We start from the raw sequence: 27683 nt of genomic DNA, 5'->3' as shown, positions 1-27683 counted from the left end.
TTTCAAATTGTCTTTGGTTTTCAGATATGATATGTATATATGTGTGTATACATTTATAATTAGACAAATCAAGATATGGCAAATGCAATTGAAAATAAACTTTTCGTGTTTGCTCTTTTTTGTGTGTGGTACTCAGGTAAGCAAGTGCTTTACTGATTAAGCCACGACTCTAGCCTTTTTAAAATAGTTCTTTATTTTTTTTTATCTTGGTCAGTAGTGGGGCTTGAACTTGGCCTGAGTGCTGTCCTCGAGCTCTTCAGCTCAAGGCTAGTGCTCTACCTACTACTTGGAGCCTCAGTGCCACTTCCAGTTTTCTGGTGGTTATTTGGATATAGGAGTCTCATGGACCTTCGTGCCCAAGCTAGCTTTAAACCACGATGCTTGGATCTCAGCCTCCTTAGTAGCTAGGATTACAGGTGTGAGCCACCAGCACCTGGCTAAAATAGTTTTGTGGTGTTTGTTGTTGTTTTTAATATAGTTTAACTTTCACATTCAAGATAACCTGCACCATGAGCCCACTATTTATTTTTCCCATGTAGCTGGGATGTCAAATATACAGTCATATCCACTTTTTGTTGAGATGGGAGTCTTACGAACTCTTTTTTTTTGGGGGGGGAGGGGTTAGGCTAGCCTTGAACTTCCATCCTCCTTTTCTCAGAATCCTGAATGAGTTGGATCACAGACACCAACCAATAATGGTAGATTCATTTTCTTAAACAAATATGTTTGACATATTTTTCTAGTAATCTGAAGCTCAGCAACAGTACATAGTGGCCTGGTGAGATTTTTATGGCAATTCACACACAAAATTCCCAGTTATACTCAGGAAAATACTGAGAACAATACCATTTTTATGGTGATTTCTCAAGTATTTTTTCTTAATATTTTACCTCAAGTATATGTACAACTTCTTAAATTCTGATTTTTTTTTTTTAGCCAGACATGGTGGCTCAAGCCTATAATTCTAGGTACTTCTGAGGTAGAGATAAGAAGATCACAGTTGAGTCCAGTGTAGACATAAAATTCATGAGATTCCATATCAACCAATACTGGGCTTGGAGGCAGGTTTCTGTCACTCTTAGGTTGTAGGGAAAGCATAATTTCTGGGTACAGTGGCTTACCACTGTCTTCTCCAACAATACAGCAGACAAAAGTAGAAGGATCACAGTCTAGGATAGCCTGAGAATAAAGTTAGACCCTATCTGGTGGATAACCATGCAGAAAGGGCAGGAAGTGTTGTTCAAGTGGTATAGAGCTGATGTTATTAGCACAAAGCCCTGAGTTCAATCTCTAGCCAAGTCAAAACAAAACAAACAAAAAAGACAACTAATTTTGCATGACAATCCACATAATAAATAGAGATACAACTGAAAATAATGTGAAAACAAAGATATGGTCCACATTGTATATCAAAGATACTCTTCAAATTGTATAAGAACATTATTTGAAATAAAAGGTTTATCCTGAAGACTGACTAAATTTCTGGGTGAAACTCCATTCCCAACATGTAGCCTGCAGACAATACTGATTTTAGCTGTGCAAAAATAGCTGAAGCCAGCAATTCTTGAGTGTGAAATTCCAGTCTATCCCTTGAATCATATTCTCTTCAAATAGATTTCATTTATGTTACCTAAAAAACTAGGCTAAAAAGAACATTATTGTGTGAAGGAGAGGTATGAAGCAGTCAAAAGAAATTACCAAGTAACCTTTGGAATACTTTTCTTTGGAAAGTCTTAAAAATAGGTTAGTAAGTCACATGGGATGAGAGACGTATAGTCTCTCCTGCAGCAGAGAATGAATTGCATGACATCTTCAGATTTTTTCTAGTTCAGTGAGTCTATAATTCTAGTTCTTAAATGCACTCCAGCAATGTGTAAAGACCCTTTAAGAGCTATGGTCTGGGGAATGATATTATTTTTATATTAATGATACATGGTAGTCACGTGATACTCTCCTCTCAGAGGGTGCTGGAGAGCCTGCTTGACATTCTCTAATTAACTTTCCTTGCATTCCTCAGAAGCATGCATAAGGCACATACGTGTTATTATCCACATTGTAGATATAGCAAAGCAGAGTGTCTAGGGATAAAAAAAAAATCAGTGACTCTATTCTTAGCTTGAATACTCAAATTAACAAAAGGATTGCTGGATTTCATTCTAAGACAGAATTTACAGAGAAGTTAGCTGAGATTTTGAAAGATGAAAAGAGGGGGAAAATAATATTGTTGAGCACACTGTCTGGAATCTTGTGTGCGTATTGGCTTTACTAGCAGAGTGCAAAATCCAATGGTAATTCTGAAGGCAATGTTCAGAGGAAAATTTAAATTAGGACCCACAATGGCCAAGTAATACATACTGTGCATCCATTTATCTTAAGCAGTTATGTTGTTGTATTTATAAAGTTGTCATTTTTTTCATTCTCATTAGTATTTAACTAAGAGGAAGTGACACAGTGGAAGAAATGAATGTCAATTTAAAGCTAAATTCTTGTACAACAGGCCCATTTCTGCTTAGATATGCCAAACACATTGTAAGTGATATATCTATCTCTATATAATGATATATATTGCATATATTTTCATACATGAAGACAAACTACTTTACCATGTTTAAACTCATTCACCTACTTGCCTTCTAATTTGTTGTTGTTGTTTGCTTTTTGGAGTTTGTTTTCTTTTTTTTTGTGCTTTAGTTAAATTTTTTTCTATATATGGTCTCTTGTTTAGTCTGTGTGGGCCTGGAGCTCACTCATACAGCTAGGATTGCAGGCAAGTGTCACCATGCCCAGCTATACATATATATGAGTTTGTGAGTACATATATGTGTAGAGATATAAATATATATGTATATATTCATATGTACATGTATATATGTATACATGTACATATGAATATATATGGCTGGAAGTAATGTAAAAAAATTTTAAGGTTTTCGTGTATACTGGTATTGGAAGTAGGAAATTGAAAGGGAATACCAAATTTGAGAGACACAGGGTAAAAAAAGACAAACAACGACAAAAGCAATACTTGCAAAACTGTTTGGTGTAAGTGAACTGAACACCTGGGGGGGGAGGGAAAGGGGGAGGAGGGAGGGGGGTATGAGGGACAAGGTAACAAACAGTACAAGAAAGGTATCCAATGCCTAACATATGAAACTGTAACCTCTCTGTACATCAGTTTGATAATAAAAATTTGAAAAAAATTTTTAAGGTTTTTCTATTACTTTCTAATGTGAGACATTGCTCTACATTTTTGCATGTCTATTGTAGTTTGTTCATTTTGACATTTATGTGGCTCTGGCCTCAAAACTGTTACCTTTCTTATTCTGAAATTTTTATCTTTAGTAATCTGAAAAAATATCTGTAGAAGTATAGCTATCATTAAATGCTTGAAAGAATTAAACAGTAAAATGACATAGTCCTGAAATCTTCTTTTTCAAAAGATTTAAAATTACAAGTCATATACAGATGTAGTTCATGGAAAATCAGGATATTTCTTCTCTAGTAAGTTTTATAGTTATATAGTTTCATTTTCCTTTTTGTATATATTGTTGAATTTATTCTCATACAACTTACATATTATCCTTACAACCATATACCTTAATACCATTGTCTATAATGATTTCTTTCATTCTTGAAACTGGCTATTTGTGTCTATGCTCCTTCATTAATATAGACAGAAGTTTTCAATTTTATTGATATTTTAAAGTCAGTTTGGTTGGCTTTGACTTTTTTCTATTGTTTCCTAAAATTCTACACTGATTTTTTATTATCTTTATTGTTGACTTTGTTTTGCTTAATTTGGATTTAATTGCACTCTATTTGTTAGTTTCAAACTGTGTGTCTACAAGTGGAGCTGTGACTCAAAGGGTTGAGCACTAGCCTTGAGCATAACAGTTCAAGGAGAGCACCCAGGCCTTGAGTTCAAGAGACAGACAGACAAGAGACAGAGACAAAAACAGAGAGAAATAGAACTACAGAAAGTATTATCTGAGCTAATTGACCTGAATTTTTTTTCTTTTCTAATGTCAATATTTAATGTAAGTAGCCCAGTGAACGCATTCTTTTTCAGTTACTTTGCACAAATTCTACATACGTCTTGTTTAATTTTTTTTGGTTGGGCATGGGACTTGAACTCAGGGCCTATGCACTGTCCCTAAGCTCTTTTGCTCAAGGCTACTACTTGCTTTACTCAAGACTACTACCTGCTTTACTACTTTGAGCCATAGCACCCCTTCCAGTTTTTGATTGGTTAACTGTCCCAGCTGACTTTAAACCACAATACTCAAATCTCAGCCTCCTGGTAGCTAGGATTACAGGTGTGAGCCATGGGCACTATTTTAGTTCAAAATATTTTTTTCTTTTCTTTTTTTAGAATTTTTTTCTTTATTGTCAATGTGACATACAGAGGGGGTTCAGTTTCATATGTAAGGTAGTAAGGACATTTCTTATCCAACTTGTTACCTCCTCCCTGATTTTCCCCCTCCTCTCCCCTCCCTTTTTCCTCTCCGTCCCTCCCCCCCCCCATTAATTGTACAGTTGTTTACACCAAATGGTTTTGTAAGTATTGCTTTTGGAATGGTTTGTCTTTTTATCCTTTATCTCTCGATTTTGGTATTCACTTTCCCTTCCCTAGTTCTAATACACGTATATACAGTATCCAAGGTACTAAAATCAGATATAATGATAGCAGGGGTAAAACCACAGGAAGGGAATATGAGAGAAAACAAGAAAGAAAAAGAAAGCAAAAAAGGGTACTGCTTCACATGGCATGCTGAAAATATTTGTAACAATAATATACCACTTGTTTTCATAATGCGGAGTTCATTTCACTTAGCATCACCTTATGTCTTCATATGGGTATAGCTATTGGGCTATTGGGATCTTCTGCTACGACTAACCTAAACATGTACTATTTATTCCCTATGAGGGAAACCATAGCATCCATGTTTCTTTGGGTATGGCTCACTTCACTTAGTATGATTTTTCCCAAGTCTTTCCATTTCCTTATGAATGGGGGAGTGTCGTTTATCTGATAGAGGCATAGAATTCCATTGTGTATATGTAGCATATTTTCCTGATCCATTCAGCTACTGAGGGGCAGCTGGGTTGGCTCCATATTTTAGCAATGAAAAATTGTGCTGCAATGAAGATGAAGTTAAACTCTTTCTCTTCGAAGATAACATGATCTTGTATCTAAAGAACCTCATAGACTCTACTCCCAAGTTACTTGAGCTGATCCTGTAATGCCCAGATTTCAAGGCCCCAAAGACAACCATCAGAGTCCAGAGTCAAAGCCAAACCGCAAGGGTCATTTATTACGAGTTCGAACCCGGACCCCTGCGCACTCATTGCCAGTGACGCTGAGAGGCCCCGAGCACAATTCCAGTACAGCTTTTATAGACAAGTACAGGGAAGATGAGGAAGACCCCTGGTTACAAGTACATGATTGGTTGACATTTGCCCTAGTTTACTGGTCGCCTTAGGATTGGCCTGGGTTTTCCTGCCGAATGTAGGGGCCAGATGGCCTTAACCTTGGGGTACAGATTTGAGTGGGCCTCCAGGAGTGGTCACGTAGCCACATTCCTGGAGCCAGATGGTTCTTGTCTCTTGTGCCCAGATCCGGGCCGGGGTCTGAGACCGAGCACTTAGTCATGTCCAAGCTTGAGTGGGCTCTGGGTGCAGACAATTAATCACGTCCTGGGCCAGATGGCCGTTATCTCCAGTGCTCAGATTCGGGTATGTACAGAATTTACAGGGGGGTGGGGGGGGGGGGCGTGTGGTTATAGAGTAGCTATAGGAAGACTGCTGGTATTTTTCCACTTCCCCATGGGTTAGCAAGCAACGATACAGAAGCAAAATAGCTGTTAGGGCATAATGGTCATAATTTTATTCTCTATGCTCTTCAATCCAAAACTTTGGCAGGGTAGCAAGATATAAAATAAATCCTCAAAAATCAATGGCTTTTATATATGCCAACAACCTGAAGATGAGGCTGAAAGCAGGAAAGCAACTCCGTTTCCAATAGCCTCAAAAAACATAAAATATTTAGGAATAACCTTAACAAAGAAGTGAAAGATCTCTATGATGAGAACTTTAAAAACATGGAAAAGGAAATTAAAGCAGAATTTAGGAAATGGAAAAACCTCCCATGCTCCTGGATTGGGAGAATTAACATTGTGAAAATGGCAATATTGCCACTATCTATGAATTCAATCCAATACCCATCAATATTCTTTACCCGACACCATTCTTTAATGAAATAGAGGAAGCAATCCAGAAATTCTTTTTTTTTTCAAATTTTTATTATCAAACCGATGTACAGAGATGTTACAGTTTCATACATTAGGCATTGGATACATTTCTTGTACTGTTTGTTACCTCGTACCTCATTCCCCCTCCCTCCTCCCCCCTTCCCTTTCCCCCCAATGAGGTGTTCAGTTCACTTACACCAAACAGTTTTTCAAGTATTGCTTTTGTAGTTGTCTTTTTTTACCCTGTGTCTCTCGATTTTGGTATTCCCTTTCAATTTCCTAGTTCTAATACCAGTATAGACGGTTTCCAATATACTCAGATAAGATTACAGAGAAAGTGTAGGTACAACCACAGGAAGGTGATACAAGAACATCATCAATAATAGAAGCTACAGATACAGATGGGACGTTGAAAGTAGTTACAACTGTGATATAACAATCGTTTCCATAACATGGAGTTCATTTCACTTACCATCATCTTAAGTGATCATAAGGGTATAGCTATTGGGCTCTTGTGATCAGCTGCTGTGACTTACCTAAACCTGTGCTAATCATTCCCAATAAGGGAGACCATAGAGTTCATGTTTCTTTGGGTCTGGCTCGCTTCACTTAGTATAATTTTTTCCAAATCCTTCCATCTCCTTACAAATGGGGGCAATGTCATTCTTTCTGATAGAGGCATAAAATTCCATCGTGTATATCACATTTTCCTGATCCATTCATCTACTGAGGGGCATCTGGGTTGGTTCCAGATTCTCGCTATGACAAATTGTGCTGCAATGAACATTGTTGTGCTGGTGGCTTTACTGTGAGTTTGTTTATGGTTTTTTGGATAGATACCCAAAAGTGGGGTTGCTGGGTCATAGGGGAGTTCTATATTTAGCCTTCTGAGGAATCTCCATACTGCTTGCCAGAGTGGCTAAACCGGTTTACATTCCCACCAACAATGAAGTAGGGTTCCCTTTTGGCCACATCCCCTCCAACAATTGTTATTGTTAGTTTTCTTGATATAGGACATTCTTACTGGGGTGAGATGGTATCTCAATGTTGTTTGATTTGCATTTCTTTTATGGCCAGTGATGTAGAGCACTTTTTCATATGTCTCTTGGCCATTCTCATTTCCTCATCAGAGAAGTCTCTTTGTAAGTCTTTAACCCACTTGATGAGGGGGCTATTGGTTCTTTGCGGTTTTGTTTTGGAAGAGGGTAATTTTTTTAGTTCTGCATATATTTTAGAGATGAGGCCTTTGTCCATTGAGTGGCCGATAAAGATCTTCTCCCAGTCTGTGGGCTTTCTGTTTATCTTGCGAGCTATGTCCTTTGCGGTGCAGAAGCTCTGCAGTTTGCAATCCAGAAATTCATATGGAACAATAAAAGACCCTGAATAGCAAAAGCAATATTAGGTAGAAAGAACAGTGTTGGAAGAATTTCAATGCCAAACTTCAAGCTGTATTACAAAGCTATAGAAATAAAAACAGCTTCGTATTGGCACAAGAACAGGCCTGAGGACCAATGGAACAGAACTGGAAACCCAGAAATCAACCTGTAGAACTATGGCTACTTACTCTTTGATAAAGGATTTTTTTTCCTTTCTGATGTGTATTTGTGTGCCAGTACATATGGTGTTATATATCTTAATGAGGCTGGCTTTTGTGGCTATTATTTCATGTTAACATTCAAAACATTTATGTTAACACATTATATTCACATAATTTGTCACTTATAAGCAAGGTAAAAAAAAATTCAGTTTTATTTTGCCAGAGTCATAAGGCTATCTTTGATTTGAGCTCTTTGATGGGCTGAAAATAAGAAAGTGAGATTAGAGAGCATTTTGGATATTATTATGAGAATGAGAGAGACAATTTTGTTACTTCCTTAGCAAATTTTAAATTCAGCAAGCACATTATATCAACAATTTTTCCTATTTTCAGCAAAGTAATTTGCATCAGTAAGTATGAGCTACATTCTGCTTCAGTAACAAATAACTGGAAAGCAGCACTGACTTTAAATAATAATCACACCACATTAATTGTCCCTTTTTGAAAGGCAGTAAGCAGAAAATGAGCACTGCAATCTGGTTGATTGGGGTAGGAGGGAAAAACTGGGAGAGAGTAAGAAAATGGGGGACATTGTCCAAAAACAAATTCACTTGTTACCTGACTTAGGTACCTAGACCCTCTTTGTACACCACCTTTATGATAACAATAAAAATTTCATTTACAAAAATAAAAGCAACAGATCTGCTCAAATTATTTTCATACTAGAATCCACACTGACAGAGTCATCTCTATCTGGAATTTTTTTCAATTTATTATGGCAGACAGGGTGTTGGATTGAACCTGAATGGCATAGTGAATATAATTTTCATTGCTAGAGATTAGACTGAAATCATTTTTTTCAAAAATGTTTTATTGTCTTCATAAATCTCCAAGGTCTTCCAAGGTTTAATCTTTTTAGAAAGACTAAACTACAGTATAACTTTTTGTTGAAATTCATTCTAAATCAAAGACTCTGGTCTGTTTGTGTGTGCGTTATATGCCTAAATTTATTATTGAGTTCAGTAATAGCAATATAGACTTAAGCTGCAGAAGATATTTCAATCAATTGCTTGGTTGAATAGATTTCTTTGCTTTGAGGATATATTGGGTTTGGGAAAGGATATAAAATAGGATTTGGGAGAATTTATATTATATATCCTATCATATATATTTATGCCATGTGTAATGTTATATATAAACATATAAGTAAATGTATAAAAACATATATGTATAAACATATTTGGGCTGGGATGTAGCTCAGTGGCAAAGCACTTGCTTAGCAAGTGCAACGTCCTGGGTTCGATCCCCAGTACCAAAAATAAAAAGACAAAAAAATACAGTTAAGGCCTGGGAATATGGCCTAGTGGCCAGAGTGCTTGCCTTGTATATACATGAAGCCCTGGGTTAAATTCCCCAGCACCACATATACAGAAAATGGCCAGAAGTGGCGCTGTGGCTCAAGTGGCGGAGTGCTAGCCTTGAGCAAAAGGAAGCCAGGGACAGAGCTCAGGCCCTGAGTTGAAGGCACACAACTGGCAGGGGAAAAAAAAATACAGTTAAAAAAAAAAACCCAACCAAAAAAAAAAAAAAATATATATATATATGTATAAACATATTAGTTTTAAATCCTTATATATTATATAATATTATTGTATAATATTATATAATATTAATATATAACTCTAATTACTATATAACTCTGTGTGTGTGTGTGTGTGTGTGTGTGTGCTGTGCCAGTCCTAGGGCTTAAACTCAGGGTTTGTGTACTTTCCCTGACATGCTTTTTCTCAAGGCTAGCACTCTACTATATGAGCCACAGCATCACTTCCAGCTTTTTTTGAGTAGTTTATTGGAGAAGAGCGAATCAACAGACTTTCCTGCCTGGACTGGCTTCAAACCATGATCCTCAGATCTTAGCTTCCCCAGGAGCTAGAATTATAGATATGAGCCACCAGTACCTGGCTAACATTATATATGAAATATGCATTGGTATTTATGTTTTGATCTGAATTGTTATGTTTTGTTTTTACTCATCTGTTTACTTATTTATTCATTACTCTCTTCATGTACTCAAAATACTTTATTTTGGTGCTTACCAAAGGATAAAATGGGCTCCTAATAAGGAAGCAAAAGTTTGGATTTAAAGTAAGAGTAATCTTCTGTCAGATATTAAACTTGGCAGTAAATCTCCAAAGAAGGTTTTCAACTCCTTTATTGGACTTCTTTAAAATCAATATCTTATTTCATATATTTGAGGCTTTTAAAGTATCATCTGAAGGGAAAGATTCTGACCTCTTAAGATCTTTTTCTACTCAAACATTCTATTAACTAATGGAAAAGTTATTAATGCACAGCCCAATTTTGCTTCTTAGTGTGTTTGGTAGGTTGTTATGATTTTGGTGAGAGGTGTTAAACCCAGGGCCTTTCCATGTATGATAAGCAAACTGTCTGACACTGGACTACTTTTCTGGTCTAAAAACTTGTTTTGAATAGTATTTAAGTTTTTTAAAGAAAGTTTTAATGTTGATGCTTTGATTTGAATCAGAATTCCACAGAGTAGACTAGAAGATATTATTTTTCCTCTTTTACAGAGAAGGAAACAGAGCATAGAAACTATGCAGTGGCACATGGCTCAAATAAGAGTCACAAATTTCTCTCTGAACAATACAGTCTTGACTCAGCTAGTGGCCATCATATATTTACAATTTGATATTAAGTCTTGGAAACTAAAGTGCTGAAGAACTTTAGAAATTACAGCCATACATATTTTGGGTTATGAAGCTTCATTAGGACATTTCACAAATAAAATCTCAATTTAGAAAAAAGTATGTATATATACTCTCATATCTAATACATATATGAACATAAAACATTATTTAATAAATGTAATGTATATCTCAAATGTTATGAAGTAGCACTGCAACTACCCTTCCCATCCCAAAGGTTCCACTGAGAATTGTATCTCAAAGATAACAAAAATATATAATAAAAAATTTTAAGATATACATAAATATCCATATAGCAAAAAACTAATAAAATACAATTTTTTTAAATGTGTCTCACATTCTACATTCAAGATTCCTCCAATCCAACTATAATGATTTTCCTCTCTGGCATTTGAACCAAAAGTGAAACTTACAGGAGGAACAAACAAACCCCTTGCTAACTTGTCAAAACTTCATCTGTAAATTTTTTTGGGTCAGATAGGCTCTGATTCCACCAGCTCTTAACTATTTCAGTATTTTAGCTTAAAGTTTCTGTTCCTTTCTATTTGCAGCCACCGAAAGCAACATATCCCTGAATTAAACCACACAGATCAAAGTGTGTTGTATTCTGCCAAAGGCATTTTAAGTTCTTTTCCATTTTCCCCCCACAGGGTTTCCAACTTTTAAAATAGCAGCTATCTGCCACCCCCCTCATTTTGCTTTCATTTACCCATAAAAAGAAATTTGTATATATGTGTATAAATACATATAAATATATATGCATATACATAAAAACATATAAATACATATATAAATCTGAATGTAAGTTTTTGTGTCCCAGCAGTGGCTGATGTTTTGTTGGACTAGAAGTATTTCTTTCACCGTTATGATGTTTGTGTATCGAATTTTTGGCAGAATAATCCTGGCATTTGCAAAAAAGAATTCCTTCTATGGAGTATGCTTAAAGGACAAAGAAAAAGGGAGAGAGAAAGAAATTATCAATGCCAGGAATGGCTTTAAGTTACATTTTAACAGTGGGGTGGGGAGACATTGCCCCAGATGGTGGATGTAAAATATACCATAAATTTTAATGAAGTGAATAAGTCACTAATAACCCCATCGCTAACACTGCTATGTTTGGGACCAACCTTAATAACGGAAAATTAAAAAGGCACATGTAGCCCTTAAACAAGTGCCTACGACGCCTAATAGGATTGACTAATTCAATTCATACTCTGATTGCACAGCCCCTGGTCCTCTGCCCAAGTACAGCTGCTTCGTGTAAAATAAATAAATAAATAAATAAGTTTATTGACCACCAGATGTCCCAGCCTATAATAGGTGCTGGCAGATTTCAGGTCACCCAAAGTTCAAGCGAATGTCCTAAATACACATATACTTTCAGTAGCAACACTACCTTGAAAACCAGACATATACCTTTTCTTTTCTTTCTTCCTTTTTTTTGCTTTTTGGATTTTTCAGCCAGATTCTAGAAATAACTCTCTTCTTTTATGGTGTGACATCGCAACCAATGAATTTGTTTTAGGGAATCAAAGTCTAAACCCATAGGCTCTTTGCTTGAAGATTCTGGAGAAAGACCTATGGGACCATTTCATTTTTCATTAAAAACCTGGCAGGAAGATTCCAGAAGCTAGGCATCATTAAGTCTTTACCAATGCAGCCAATTAACTTGGATATGGTAACTGAACACCGTTTGCTAAGTTGATATTAGGGATGTTGGGGGAGGTCACGTGACTCGGCAGCAGCTTGCAGAAGGGGGCCAACAACCAAATGCCAGCTTAGAATGCAGGACGGAGTGATGAACGTTGGAGTGATGAACGTTAGAGTGCATATGTGCAACAATGTGATAACATGTTTCAATTTTAATTCCACAAAAGCAGAAAATGTACAGGTAACTAAGAAAACCAAATAGTATTTTTTAATTACGTGTGTGATGGTTTCACTACATTTAGTTAATATTTCAAGAAAGAATATACATTAAAGGCAAAGGTGGATTCTGAATCTATGATTCAAAGAACTCTGAATTCTAATGTGTCGATTTCTCCTCACATCTGGCGATATCATTCTTTCTACCTTCCAAAGACATTGATTATCAGCTCTGTCAACTCTTACTTTGGGCTACTGTCATGTGAATTGTATTATCGTTGACCTAGATTTGTTCCTCAGGACTTTTGGGGGGAAAAAATACACATTTCCCACTTAAGGAAAATTTAGACTATTTAAAATCGATAACTTTTGAAATCCCAGTTAATTAGGAGCATGCCAACTGCAAAGTATCATGCAAAGTTGAATGCCAACAGCAGTGAAATACTCCACAGAGAGAACCTGTGAGATATGGATCGCCTCCATCATGCTTCGCCCCATTAATTATATGGGGATTGTCCAGCCAACATAGAGAAGGGGGTCTCCAGAGTGAACCAGTTCATATATTATGAAAACTTTCCTTATTACTACTAATTTTGGATAAAATGGATATCAGCAGATGATCTATGTTTTTCTAATACTCCATTTTTCAGAAGATCACCATAAACTATCTCAAGGCATACCTACTATCATCAAAATACCCACAGTTCTTAGCACTGACTCTCATCTGAAGATACTCTCAACAGATGCCAGTATTGCATCAACCTCATTCCAAGTCTTAAGTGATGTTAAAGCTGTACATTCCTGATTTGGTATAGATTAGGTTCTTCATGCAGCAAGAAAAACATGAGCAGATACGGCAGATGTAGGTAAAGGCAGCTCAAATGCATCTTGACACCAAATGTGATAAAAAGGGAAGTTCGGACATGTAAATGCATGTGTGTATGACCCTGTCATCTAGATTTCAACAGAATCAAACTGCATGAGCCCTGTGGCATAATTGGGTTTCTTTTAAGTAGGACTTATTAGTCCATGTGACTTTCTCTTAACTTAAACTGCAAACACATTTACTTGTTTATTGTTGTCCCTTTACCTTTAGACGCAAACAAGGAAAACCATGTCATTTCATTCCATTCTAAAGCACAATCAAAATCAGCACTGGGTTTCATAAACTTGCATCAATCTACAAACTCAAAGGAGAAGAAAGATTAGCAAGATTAGTTACCAGGAAAACTTTTGAGCAAACCAGATCCTACTGAAAGTAAGTATAGTTCTTCAGACTTTTGTCAGGGTTTTTCCTATACACATTAGCCCTCAAGATGGAAAAGGAAGAGGAAATTCCTACTGTTCTGTAGTATTGTTTGCACATTGATTATTTAAAATTATTTGCAGAGTTATTTGCACTTTCCACCCAGTCTCTCTGATTTCTTTTCCCTTAATTTTGGGAGATAAATATCACTAACTCCCCAGGTTCCTTTAACTACCCAACTATTTAAAGACAAAAATTTTAGTTGTTTCACTCTGTCCTGATGATGAAAGTCCAGAACTAATAAATCAGTGATCTGAAATGTTTAACCTCAAACACTGACATTTCTGGGAAAGAAAGGCTAATTAATGTTCAATGCTGTATTTCAATGCAAAAATAATTTTGATAAAATTAATTTGGAATTAACAAGGGATGAGGTAGAATACAAGTTCATTTCCTATCAAGTGATGTCAAACTTTGAAGACAATATTTCAACAGCAACTGGCCTACATTTATTTGTGTTAACCCCAGTCTAGACAGTGAGCAGATTACTGCTTTTTAAATAGGGAATGCTACATTGAAAATTTAAACATTATAGATCTAGATCCAACTAATCTTAGGAGCTTCAGGGGTGGATGATTTGAACCATGGCTTAGGTAATATTTCTGTTTTTCTGAATTTACAGCCAGGTGAACATAATCCAACCAAATTTTCAGGAGAAAATACACTCTGGGTCTTATTCATGGTGGGATTTCTCACACCTTCCCCTTCGATATGTTTAATTAGCCAGAGCCTTTTGTGTTTATTTGGTAGATTTGGATACAAATGGATAAAAAGGTCTTTTCATCTCTTTATTTTTTTTTATCAGTACTTCCCCCAAAGCCAAAGCAGGTGTCTGTGGGATTAAACATAATTACAAAGGGAGAGGGAGAGGGAAGAAGGGAGCTAGATAATAATTCCCAGCAGAGCTGGAATTTGAGAATGGGAGCAGGTGCTGCAAGAGGCCCCATGTATCCAACTAATTTAGGCCATGATGTTGTGCAAAGGCCCACATATTCATCCTTTAAACGGAGAGGGCACTGGCAGCCTGTGAGTACAAAGACAGGATGCCAGGATGGCGGGAGTCAGCACCATGGCTACCAGGGTAACCAGACCCTGTTTCTCACTGGTGCCTTTGTTGGGGGCAGCCACAGGAAACAAAGTGCCATTTCTTACCATTGTGCAGGCACATGCATAATCTCCTCCTTTTGGCTTATCATCATGAATTAGCAATTACTCTAATAATCCATGGGACAGCGGCAGCAGGTGACCAAGTCCCACAACTTCTAGTTTATAGTTGTGAACCCTGTCTTCTCACTCTCTCTCTCTCTTTTTTTTTACAGTTGGAGATTGACCTCTTCAACTAGTGTATTCCTATTGTGAAGAAAATTCTATGATCTCATCAGTTTCTTGAAAGCGTTTTTTTTTTTTTTCCCCTCTGATTGGAGAGAGTCTGACCTGTGGTTTGCCTGAAAGCAAGAAGAAAGTACTGAAAGAAATATGGACTGAAAAGCATTGCTGACAACACCTGGACTGCACAAATGGGGAACAAGGCTGCTGGCTCTCACCCATCCACTGGGCCAAGGAGCCTCCTGTCACAGACTGAGCCTCTGCCACCCTTTTGGATTCTCAGTGAAGATCCATTGTTGAATGGAACTTGTAAGATAATGCCACTCTTTCTTTATGTATTTGTACCCACAGTCCTGTAGCACTTAGAGAATGAGAGGGAGCTGGGGACATGAGTTCTTAGGATGACCTTGGGCTTTCCAAACTCAATGAATGGAGAAGAATTTTAACAGTCACTGATGAATGATTCTGAAGAATCTTAAAACAAGGACATGTTTTGTTTGTTTGTCTTAAAAACTTAGAAAAAAAGAAAGCCCCCCCCCATTTTTTCAGCTGAGTTGCTTTGTTTTCCCCAGAAATTGCACGAAAATTAACATCCTGAACATTATAATAGTAAGCACAACAAGTAGTTATTTTTTTCAAATGTCACATGTTACTGTTTACTAAATAATGGTATATGTCACAATGTGATAATGCTGTTCTAGTTATAGTTAAGCTCTTTTGCTTTGATCTGTTCTGTTAGCTAGGAAAAATGAAATGATGGATGCATTGATGTATGAAACTATAAAATGATATTTTAAATTTCAGGGTTTTAACTTTTCTGTTATTATAAAGGTGATGTACCAACAGGTTACAGTTACATAAATCAGGTAAAGCATACATTTCTTTGTGGACAATATAACCCCTTCCCTTGCTCTCTTCCAGTTGCCCCCCCCCCATCCAAATGATTTTATTTTATAATTTACACATTTCATAAATATACAGGTATAATCTTTTTCTCTTTATATATCATCTACAACATTAAAAAATATCTGTATCTTGTTACTATCCTAAAAGTGATAATGTGCCAGCAGTGTGTTATGATGTACAGGCTGAATATACATACATATATACAAATATATGCAGAAACCATGTTGAAATTTTAAAATGGATCATTATTTACATACAGTTAGTTAGTGGAGCTAGGTGTTGGTGGCTTATGCCTGTAATCCTAACTACTTAGGAGGCTGAAATCTGAGGGTCATAGTTCAAAGCAAGCCGAAGCAGGAAGGTCTGTGAGAATCTTATCTCCAATAAACTGCTGAAAAGAAGCCAGGAGTGCTGCTGTGCCTCATGTAGTTGAGTGCTAACCTTGCACAATAAAGAAGCTCAGGGACAGAGCCCAGGCCCAGAGTTCAACTCCCCAGAGCAGCAAAATAGAAGAAAAACAAAAGTAATGGAAACTAGATCACAGGAATGAGCCCTGATACTATATTTCATATGTAAATTTTTGTTTTCTAACCTGAATCATTAGCCTTCCTATTTTTGCACCAGTATAAAACTTTTTATTATAGAGGTTTTATTGGTGTCGTTTAATTTCCAATAGAGCTACATTCTCCACACTGTCAGCAATTCTATTTTGAGTTTCCCTCAAGTATCCTTGCATCTACACTTTCCAGTTATCCTAATAATTCATTTGTATCTCACCAGAAAATAGCAATTTGTGTTTTATGTGATTGCATTAAGTAAAATAACTAACATAGACAGGTTGTTTCTATGAGGCTTCATTTCCTATTTCCTGTGTATCCCTATGTTATATTGTGTCATTTTGTATTCCATTTTCTATATTGTACACATGCAAATGATCCTGTGACTTCCTTATTTATCTATCTTAACCATGAGTTCAACAGTTTTTGTTTGTAAAATTAAATTCTATTTACAGATAGGTGTTTGTGGCACATGCCTACAATCCTAACTACTTAGGCAACAGATCTGAGGACTGATGTTCAAAGCCAGCCCAGGTAAGAATGAGTGAGACTTTTATCTCCAATTAACTACCAGATGTAATTGCCAGATGTGAAGCTGTGGTTCAAGTGGCAGAGCAATAGACTTAAGCAAAAAAGTTCAAGGGCAGAACGCAGACCCTGACTTCAAGCCCTAGGATGGGCAAATAAATAAATAAATAAATTCTTATTTATTGGCTTTACCTGATCTCAAGAAACTTGGTGTTAGAACCTTGTTAAAAATCATCTTCATCTTTCTAAATATGTCTTCTGTTTCAGTGGCTAGAAATAAAGTTAGTCTTTCTATGGTTTATAATGTCTATAGGACAAGGTGTTAATATGTTTTTGCTTGGATTATATGCAAGAATCATTGTGCCTTACTTTCTGATAACCTAGCTATTCATGTCTTACAAATTCTGCAGCTATTTTATAATTGACAAAAAAATCATTTTAAAGCAGAAGTAGCATGTTTAATTGAGGAAAACAAAACTGAAGATGTAATCTACTTTTGTCTCCATTAAGTTTATTGAAATCTGAGAGAATTAGCTTTCATCACTTCTCCACTTCCTAGCTAAGTAACACTGCAGAACTTTCTAAATGATGCAGCTTTTCCAACTGTTAATAGAAGCAGCAAGGTCAACAATTATTGTTACTACTTACATTTTCTTTCAACAAAATCACCATATCTTTCCTTAATCTAATATATCACACATTTGTTTGACAAGTAAAATCAATAGCATTACTATCTGTTTGAAAGTTATGATTTGTGCTTACCTGCTTCCAGAAAGAATCACCAAGACCTACAATATGGTTGCTATAAATAACATTGCCAACATATGGGCATATGAATTTGACATTAGGCCATTTTACCTAAAAATATGGAGTTTATAGGGTCTATAATAGTATGTATGTTTATATGAGCACATAAAATACACAAAAAAGAAGTATGAAGTTACACAAACAACAAGTAAAGAATTTTTCTATGAATAAGAATTCATTATTGCACTCAGCTAGAGTACGAACTTTCATTCGGTTAAAGCAAGTAGAAAAAAATGAGAAAATGTCAAATAAGAAACCTTCATTTTCAGAACTCTGAGCTACTCCAATTAGCACAAAAATACACATTAATCACAATAGTGGAAGTATTTATCCTACCCACCTATAAAAATAGTATTAGTTAATGTTGGATATAATTTTAAGCTATTTGAATTGCTTGACCAAAAATGAATTAAATGCTTTGAAAAAAATATCATCTGTTGATATACAAAACACCAATTCTCACAAGACAGTGATTTTATGGAAGTCAAAACATGTTTTCAACTTCACAATTGAAAAATATAGTGTCTTGTTATATACAAAAAGATCCTATGTTAAAATCATACTTCAGACTATGGATTTAAATTTATTTAAATAAAACAAAATGTAAGCTTGGTCTGGAACATGTGGAGAGATCTAGAACATGTAATACAGAAAGTGTAGTGTAGCCTAGAATGTGTGGTACAGTCAACAATGTGAAGAATATTTAAGGGTGTTAAAATAAAATATTCAACTCATCTAGGATGTCTGACCTACCTGACTGCCTTGTAATTCTACAGAATATATGCTAATGCTTCAGTAGCCTATCCTAGAGCAGCCAATTTAATGTTGGCTTCAATTCCACTAGATTTCTTGTCTCAAAACAAAAATATACTGTAAACCAACTATACATCTCAGAGGAGGGTGAGAAGGGAACTGGGGAGGGGGGAAGGTGGGAGAAAATACAAAGGAGGAGGTAAAAAGTTAGGTAAGACCTGTACTTACTGACTTATGTATGCAACTGTAACTCTCTGTACATAGCTTTGACAGTAAAAAAAAAAATTTCATTGAGGTTTCTAACGTCTTAGAAAATATTATTTTATGAAATTAGGATAATGTCTTACTGTAAATGACCATGCATCAATTTTTATTAAAAAAGATGATAATCATAGAACAATCATACATGTCCCATAATACAGTAAATTCAGATTCCCTTTTAATCTATGTTAATCACAACTACCCTTTGTGTGCTTTGCTATACAATAAGACTATAGTGAAAACAAAGACTGAAAATGTTACTATAAAATAATCTTTCCCAAAGTGAGATATATATTAGTACAAATATCTAGTCACATAACAAGTGTTTTGTTTAGGATTTTTTTTATCTTAAGGTATTACAGTATATCGATTGTACAAAGGGATTTCATTGGAGGAATTTCTGTACATGTATATAATCTACTTTCCATTTGATTTTTTTATCCACCCTCCTCAATTTGAATAATTTTATTGGGTTTCTGTATTCTATTTTCATACATATATATTAAGTATTTCCATCAATGTTCAAAAGTACATGGAAAAACATCTCTAGGAAAAGTGTTCTTCCTTGAGAAAAAGTTAAGTGGGGAAGCTGAGATTCAAATTTGTTCACATTGCTCAAGACTAGACATACACTTTTATCCTGGGGTTAATATAGACATAGGATTTTCCACTGAGGATTGGTTATCTTTTCATGGGAAGATCTCTTCAAATGCTAAAAACACTAAGCAATGTTAGTAATGCTATTAGAAATTCATCCCTTTGTACCATCTACTTTGAGTACCTGAAAAATCCTGCAATATCTGTTGGCTCAATCCAAGGATAACTAGCAAACTTCTAAACAAATTTTTAACAAAGTTGATAGTGTATTGAGAATTAGCTCAAAGCATCTGCCTTTCAAGTAAACTTAGCTAAATTTACTTCAAACTCCATTATTCTACTTCTGTGGTTTATTTAGCTGAAGAGTAAAACACTCTCTTAGATATCTGTTTCAGGTGGAAAACTATATCAACGGTTGTTCTTTTATAGCTAGAACATAAGTAATTTTTGGATTAGAGAAAGGCAGGCAAGAATATAACTAACCATTGCTGACAAAGCCTGAAGACTGTATTTTGTGTTGTGTGTTATGTTGTGTTGGAAGGGGCAGTTGCTGATGATCTTAGGGGGCTGGATTTCTTATGCTTGACCTGCAAACTAGAAAGGAAGAAAACTTCTTGCATTGACAGTAAACATACAATCTAGCTCAAATCATTCCAATCCAATTTGAAAATAAATAAAACGTTAAGAAATCAAATGGTTATTATTGTATGGAAAAATACAATACCTGGCAGAAGAAAAATCTGCAAGGAAAAAGAAACCTAATATTTGAATGACTATAATACCCTAAAAGCTAAATAACTTAGCAAAATAGAATTCAAAGGCTTATTTTACAATGACCCAACAATTTCACTTATTCTTAGCAGAATAAAGACTCCACTGTGAACACAACAACGCCTATCTTCTTTTTAAATAATCAATCATTTCCCAGCAGAACACAGGGTAATAAACAACCAAAATGACATGATGCACCAAGACTTTGGTCATGAGTAGACTGTTAGTTTCCAAATGAGCATTGTCCACAAAAGATGAATCCTTGACTCCTGTTCAGAATATACCATGTGAAAACAAATTGAGATAAAGTTAATACATGATATATTCTGTTGAAAATTCTTGCAATAATTCTCTTATTTATTTCCTTGGTATATAAGAGTTTGAATTAAAGGTAGGTTGATGAAATCGTACTAGAACTAATCAAATATAAGAATAGTTCTATTCATTGAAAGAAATCTTCACAAAGAATATGAGGTTGGAGTACTTTTCAAAAGTAATAATATATAAAAGAGGAATAATTTAAACAAATATCAAAATATTTTGAGTGGAACATTGTCTTTGACTAAAAATTTCTACCATTAGTTATTTGTCATAACAATTGGGATAATTAGGCGTGTAGCTACTAAGATTCCCATTACAATGTTAATTAGAATAGACAACATTCACATCCAGAAAGATCAGTTGCGGAGGGTTGTTAAATAAATTATAATGGCAGTATGCCAAGCAGTCCTGTGGCTCTAGCTCTTGTTTCAATAGTTTTTGGACTAAACAGACTCAAGGATTCATCCTTCCTGGCCTTTGACAGCCTCCAACCACCCTACCAGCTATAGCCTTAGGGAACACCTTGGTTATCCCCTGCTTCTGGGGCCAGTTTTTATCATTTTTTTAAAAAGATTAACTCCATATTGCCAATCAATATAAACAAACCAGGTCAGTCAAAATTACTCTAAGATGGAAGGTGAAACTACCAATCACCTATTCAATCTTCACCTGCAGACCACCTTCTCTCTCCAACATGATGACATGATAGAGATAGTGGAATGGGAACTGGTGAAGAAGAAAGAGAGTTCAGAAATCTCTTGAATATGCAAAGCAGGAGTGCCGATGAAATCTTATCCTAAGACATGAAGATACGCTAAAATAAGGAACATAGAGCCCTGAATGCTATGGTGCCTGCCCTGGCCTTGGGAAAGGACTTGAACCTGATCCTTTTTGTTTTGCTAATCTAGATGCATTCATTTCAGCCTGTAGGGTCTCAAACCAGTAACTTCCTGAAGAGTCACTATGTAGATGAATAGGTAAAACTCATGAAGCAAATGAAGGGCCACCTGACAAACCTCTGCAGGCTAATCTGGAGAGGATCTCTTTGAAGGCTCAACCTTTAGCACCAGGAAGAGTCTGTGCTGCCTAGGAACCTTGAAGAAGTTCCCTGTAGCTCCCACATCAGCCTCTCCCTCCAGGGAGCTTGCTAACCATTCCAGCTTCCTATCTCAATCCTCAACTTGGGACCAAATGGAAACACAGTGTATGTATGCATGCATGCATGCATTTATGTATGTGTATGTATGCATGCATGTATGTGTGTATGTGTACGTATATATATATATGTGTGTATATGTTATTAGTATATATTATATCTATATATATATCCATTAAAATTCTCGGTTGAGTTAAATAGTTTTGCTCATAAAGTATGGCCAAAATACATTGTCAAAGACAATATTTTGTTTACCAAATAAACATTATATGTGTGTGTGCACACAAGAATGTATGTGAGGGTGTTTGTGTTTGTGTTCTTCTGACAAGCTGATATGGAGATCTTGAATGAGAGGTACTCAAATTATGGGTCTTTTCATTTGTAGTTTTTGCTTTTAACTTTCTTATAGTAAGCATGTTGTTTCTACAATTAGAAACAGGTAATTCTATTTTTCTTAAAAAAAATGACTGATAAGAATAGAGGACAACCCAGATCTCCATGGAAAGACAAGGGGACTCTCCTTATATGTGGTTAGAAAGGCCTATCAAGGGCTCACCAAAAGACCTCTTTACTGTCTTCTCCTTGAAGGGAATAACTTATCAGTTTATTTCCTGTGTTTTCTTCTCCAAAGCATTCTTAAGTTAGTTGATTCTCAGATGTTGTTTTATACTGACTGCTTGTGTTTTTCATAGGCTACACAAAACACAATGCTCTGTCCCAAGCATAGATATAGGATCAAGGCTGGGTCAGATGAGTGGCATCTCTCAAAGTGATCATGGCCTGTTCAGGTGGAAAAAAAAGCACTTGCTTAGGTAAGGAGATCATGGGATGGGAAATGGACACTTGAAGGCTTGGGGAGGGACAAAACAAGAACAAAGATATACGTAGAATGTTCCAAGAATAAAAATGAAGGAAATCTGAGTTTAAAACTCCTATTTGCTAACTCCTCAGTTAGCTCTGCCTACTGGATACTGCCATTCTGGGTGGCATTCTCATCCATCCAGAGAGGCTGGGGTTCAAGGAGCAATCAGATTTAAGACAATTGGCATTCAGCCTTGGCAAAGAGTAAGGACAGAAGGCCCTTTGTTGAGTCAGACAGCCAGAGTGTACCTTGTGCTGAGCAAGATCTGGATTAAGAGTGTGCAGGCTTGCTTGTCACAAATGTTTTATTGTGTGTCTGGGCAAGTCATTCTCACTTGTAAACGAACAGCCAGGCTTTTGTTCAGTGTGGGTTTAAAATAAAACAGAGAAATCAGCGGGGCTCAGGGTGGAAAGGAGAAAAAGGAGGAAGAGTTCGTGCTTGTGGTTTATTTTGATTTGGTTAGTGCCATAGATTTTTGAATTGGTATCTTCCTAGGGATTTTAAGTCTTTCTTAAAGTCTTCACCCACTCTATTTTAAGTGCCATTTGTGTGGATAACTAAAAAATTAAATTAAAATAAGAAGTTTGCTTGTTTTTTCAGTGCAGTATGGTAAACTGTAGAGCTTGAGTCAATGTTTTTTAACCCTGGCACACCCAGGCTACTGAAGGAGTGTCTTCCATCTAGCTTCCCTAAGTCTTTTTGTTGTTGTTTGTGTCTATTCTTTAAAGATGTCAAAACTTTACTGCTATTCAGTGTCAAGGGGGAAAAACTAATTTGATGAAAAGCAAATCAATACTAAGAAATATGGTACTACTTTGTTTCAATTTATAAATTCTCCAGTCTCCCAGTTCTCCTCTTTCTACCACCTTTTCCCAACACTATATGATCCTTATGTAAAACCACAGTGTTTAACTAAGCTGATATCTGTGCTTACACAATTTTCCTACTTTCCCTAGAACTCCGTGTCCCCACTTTCTTTCAAAAGTATATACAGAACCTGTCTTCTTATTTAATAGGATCCTTAAGATTCCTAATTTAAAAAATTCATTTTGTGAATACATGTAAAACCTGCTAGTTTGTTACTGAAGCATAATTAACACGCATACACATAAAATACTCACACGAAAATACATCCAGCAAAAAGGATTTGTGAGAATCATTGCTTTCAGAGAGAAAGGTAATGTTTGTCCATATTCCATCGCAAGGAAGAACAGGACAGACTAGCTAACTGGGCCAGGAAGTAAAACCAAAAAGTTTAAGTGTGTCTAATGCTACTGGGAGACTCATAGAACCTGGGCCTGGTTAAGCTTAATAGAATTAAAATGGTCAGTAGAAAAGGATAGAAATATGTTCACTGGATTTAGGGGGGATAAAAAGGGCAGGTGTTTCTCAACAACATACATAGGCCACGAGGGAGAAAAAAAGAAAAACAGACTTCTCTTGCTTTTTGTGTCCTAGCATAAGTTCAAGGATGTTATACCAAAGACTGGTAATAAATATCTAGGTTTTTAAGAACTACCGTTAAAAACCAAAGAACTTTAGGAGCTGGAATAAGTATGTACCCTCCCAAATCATGACTCTTCATGACTGGTCAGGTCTCTAGGAATGACTGTCCCCAACAGCCAATGACAGTTCCCCAAGAGGAAAGAGGTCAATATTAACTACCTACAAGCCCCAGAGAAAATAAAACCACCAAGTCGAGTAACATTACTGTCTTCAAGCTTTTCTTCTCACACTTGAGAAGGAGGATCTATAATTAGCCAGGTGGAGGAAATGAATGGAACAGAACATAAAAGGCAGAAACTTACTCCAGAGTCTAGAAAGCCACCATCCCAGAGTTGGGCGATAAAGAAATCTTTCTTCTGAATAACTGCTGAAGCATTGATATTAATCTATCCCCAGACACATTCTATTTACTAAAAGAACAGATCTCTATACCTAACAGTGAGTGAAAACACAATTTTCCCAAGTCTATCCAGAAACAACAAACCATTTTGCACCTGCCTGTTTCATTCTTGAATGATGTTTGTTGGTTGATTGGCTGCTGTTTGGTTTTATTTGAGAAAATGTCTCATTATATAGTCCAGGCTGCTCTCAAACTGCCCACTCAGCTTCCATTTCCCAAATGCTTGGATGACAAGCATTTGTCACTATATCCAGACTTTGGATAAATCTTAAAAACACAATAAACACAATGTAAAATTGTATCTTGAGTATATTTTCCATTTTCTTTATTCAATGTCTTGGTTATGTGTATTGAAAATGTTCTTGTTTGGTACCTCAACTACTAAGAATTTTTTTTTTTAAATCAAGCTGTGAACTGCAAAAAAAAAAAATTCAGGGTCAGAGATTTAACTCTCAAATTCAAAACTATTATAGAAAAATCAGTTTGGGTTTTTTTTTAAGAGAAACATCATGAAATTTCTGTAAAGACTTCCAGATAAGCATGTCATTTTGAATGTTAGGTAAGTCTGCTTCTAGATGAACCAATTCAAAGGAGAGATCAGAGACCAGATCTCCTCGGGAATCTTTCTTCCCATGAGTCTGTGAGTGAGAACCTCTAATAGGATGCTGCCTTATCTCTCTTTACAACTCCTGCACCTCCTCAGAACCTAAAAGAGTTTCCTGAGTAATCATCATGACCTGATCTACACGGAGTATTATTTCATTTAAGCTGTGACACCAAACCATGCCTGTGTATATATTTCCTTGTTGCTGTCATTTAATTTTGATCATGTAAAATTAGTATGGATTTTAAATTATCACACTCAGGTGCAAAAAATATGTGCTATCTCACATTATTTCTTAAATAAACTTATTTCTCACTTCAAAATTCTCTCAAGGATAGGGAGAAATTCTATTAAATTTGGGTTTTAAGGTTACTTGTCCTAATTTTTGTCTGTTTTAAGACAAGTTCTCTCTAAGCAATCCAAGTTAGGCTTAATTTCACAATCCTGTTTCAGCCTCCCAAGTGTTGAGATTACAGACGTGTGTTACCTCACACAGCTCAAAAATGATTCTTCATGTCCCAGAATCTCCAAGTCTGATATAGGCCTTGCTCTGCGGTGAAAAAGAGCCCTTGGCATCTGTTACAGTTGCCTCTGAGCTTTTCATGGCTTTCTAAGTTTTCCTTAGAAGAGATGACTACATCTATGTCATTATCAAACACCAAAGAACATTGTCAATGCTGAGAACAATAGCTTTTATCAAGGCTTACTATACAGCCTCTGAAAATGCACCCCATAACTATTCTGGGTAATTAGGGACTGGGTATAGTTTCATGTTATGACTATTTGGAACATTGCTCCAGGTGTCAGGACTCTCTTCTCCCTCCTGACACAGCATTCTGCTTCCACTCCGAGTCACTTACAGTTCTCCAAGATGTTCATGCAAAATTTCTATGCCAGGCTCTTCCAAGTCTATCATCTGTCTTACTTTCTCTGAAAGGGAAGTCAAAAGGATAGACTGGGTCTTGCCAATCATTTTCTTATTAATTTGCCCTGGTACATACAATTTGCAACTCTTCCTACCAAACTAACAGACATTCTCACAGATATCATATTTGTCATCATTTTATGGCTCTTGCATGTACACTTGTTTAATATAGTCTCCTTTCTCTCTGGGGGATAGGACGGGGTCAGGTAAAGTCAAGTTATGTGGGGACCACAGAGCAATGATAGTACCTGGCCATTTTACTAACTATAAGATAGATTTACCTTAAGAAACTGTAGGGGGCTGGGAATGTGGCTTAGTGGGAGAGTGTTTGCCTAGCATACATGAAACCCATGGGTTCAATTCCTCAGCACATGAACAGAAAAAGCCAGAAGTGGTACTATGGCTCAAGTGGTAGAGTGCTAGCCTGAGCAAAAACAAGCCAGGGCCAGGGACAGTCCTCAGGCCTTGAGTCCAAGCCCTAGGACTGGCAAAAACAAAACAAAACAAAAAAAGGAGCTGTAGGGACCTAGAACACCTCTCCCTAGCCATCTCAGCTCCAATTTCTACTTCACAGGCCTGGGGAAGAAGGGACATGCATGGGGTGGTGGTGAGGAATGCAAGTTGGGCTAAAAGCTGCTCACCAGATGTGCACCTCCCTGCCTGTACCAGGTCCATGAACACATGCTTTATAAATTGTGGCTGTCTTGAGTTCACATTAATTAGCGAAAAGCCAAACCTTAGCTTGGAAGCAAATCCTCCAGTCTCCATGAAATATTTATCTACTTTTCCTTTGCTTTTCATCAAAAGTCAGTGAAGCTATCTAACTTTTCCATACAACTCACTGTCCTGTCCTTGCTTGTTCTGTGAACTCAGGAAAAATACAAAAACAACACCCCCCACCAGGCTCACACTGGCATACATTTCCTTACTCTTTTCATTCTCAAATGAATGTAGCATTTACACTTTGACAAACTCACCATCATATCTATCTGAGACTTATTTCAAAGAGAGAACTTTAAGAATTACCTCTCCTCATCTCTTAAATCTGCACAATGTGTCTGTGTGCATCTGTGTACACATGGGCATTTCATATCCATATAGGCAAGCACACTAACTTGTTCTCAGAACTGGTGTGTAAAGAATTAGCCCCATCGACCATTTTATTACTGTTTGCACATTTGGTGCAGAACAGCAGTGAAGGCCCCAGTGTCTGCAGCAGCTCCGGCAATTAGCACTGAATGAAACAGTCATAAATAGTAATTAGCCATTCCCTCAGTCATGTCCCAAAGCCTTTTAAAAAAAATCCACAGAGAAATCAATGCATTCTTTTCTAAAGACTTATTATAGGCGTACCACCCACTCACCATCATTGCTCAGAAGAGAGACTCAGAGCAAGAATAAGATTGTGAGTGCTCCCTGGAGAGCTAGTATGCAAGGTCCTGGCAAGGAAAAGGAGGTCCCAGGGGTTTCAGAGTGGGGTACTGCAAAAACAAGTCAGCAAAACAGTACATGCCCGGTTGTTGTGAGTCTTTGAGAACTGAGCATATTCCAAACAGGAGGATGCTGAGATAGCATCCTAATTAACCTGGAGTTACCACCTCCCCTGCTCTGTCTGTGGAGCCACGGGGAAGGCAGACGGTATGGGAGAACCTCATTCATTCTCCCTTCATGCATTGGTGAACTCTCAGCAGTGTGTGCAAGTGAAGCCACTGGTCTC

Source organism: Perognathus longimembris, chromosome 6 (genome assembly GCF_023159225.1).
Source record: "Perognathus longimembris pacificus isolate PPM17 chromosome 6, ASM2315922v1, whole genome shotgun sequence".
Lineage (NCBI taxonomy): Eukaryota > Metazoa > Chordata > Mammalia > Rodentia > Heteromyidae > Perognathus > Perognathus longimembris.
This window is presented reverse-complemented; position numbering follows the sequence as displayed.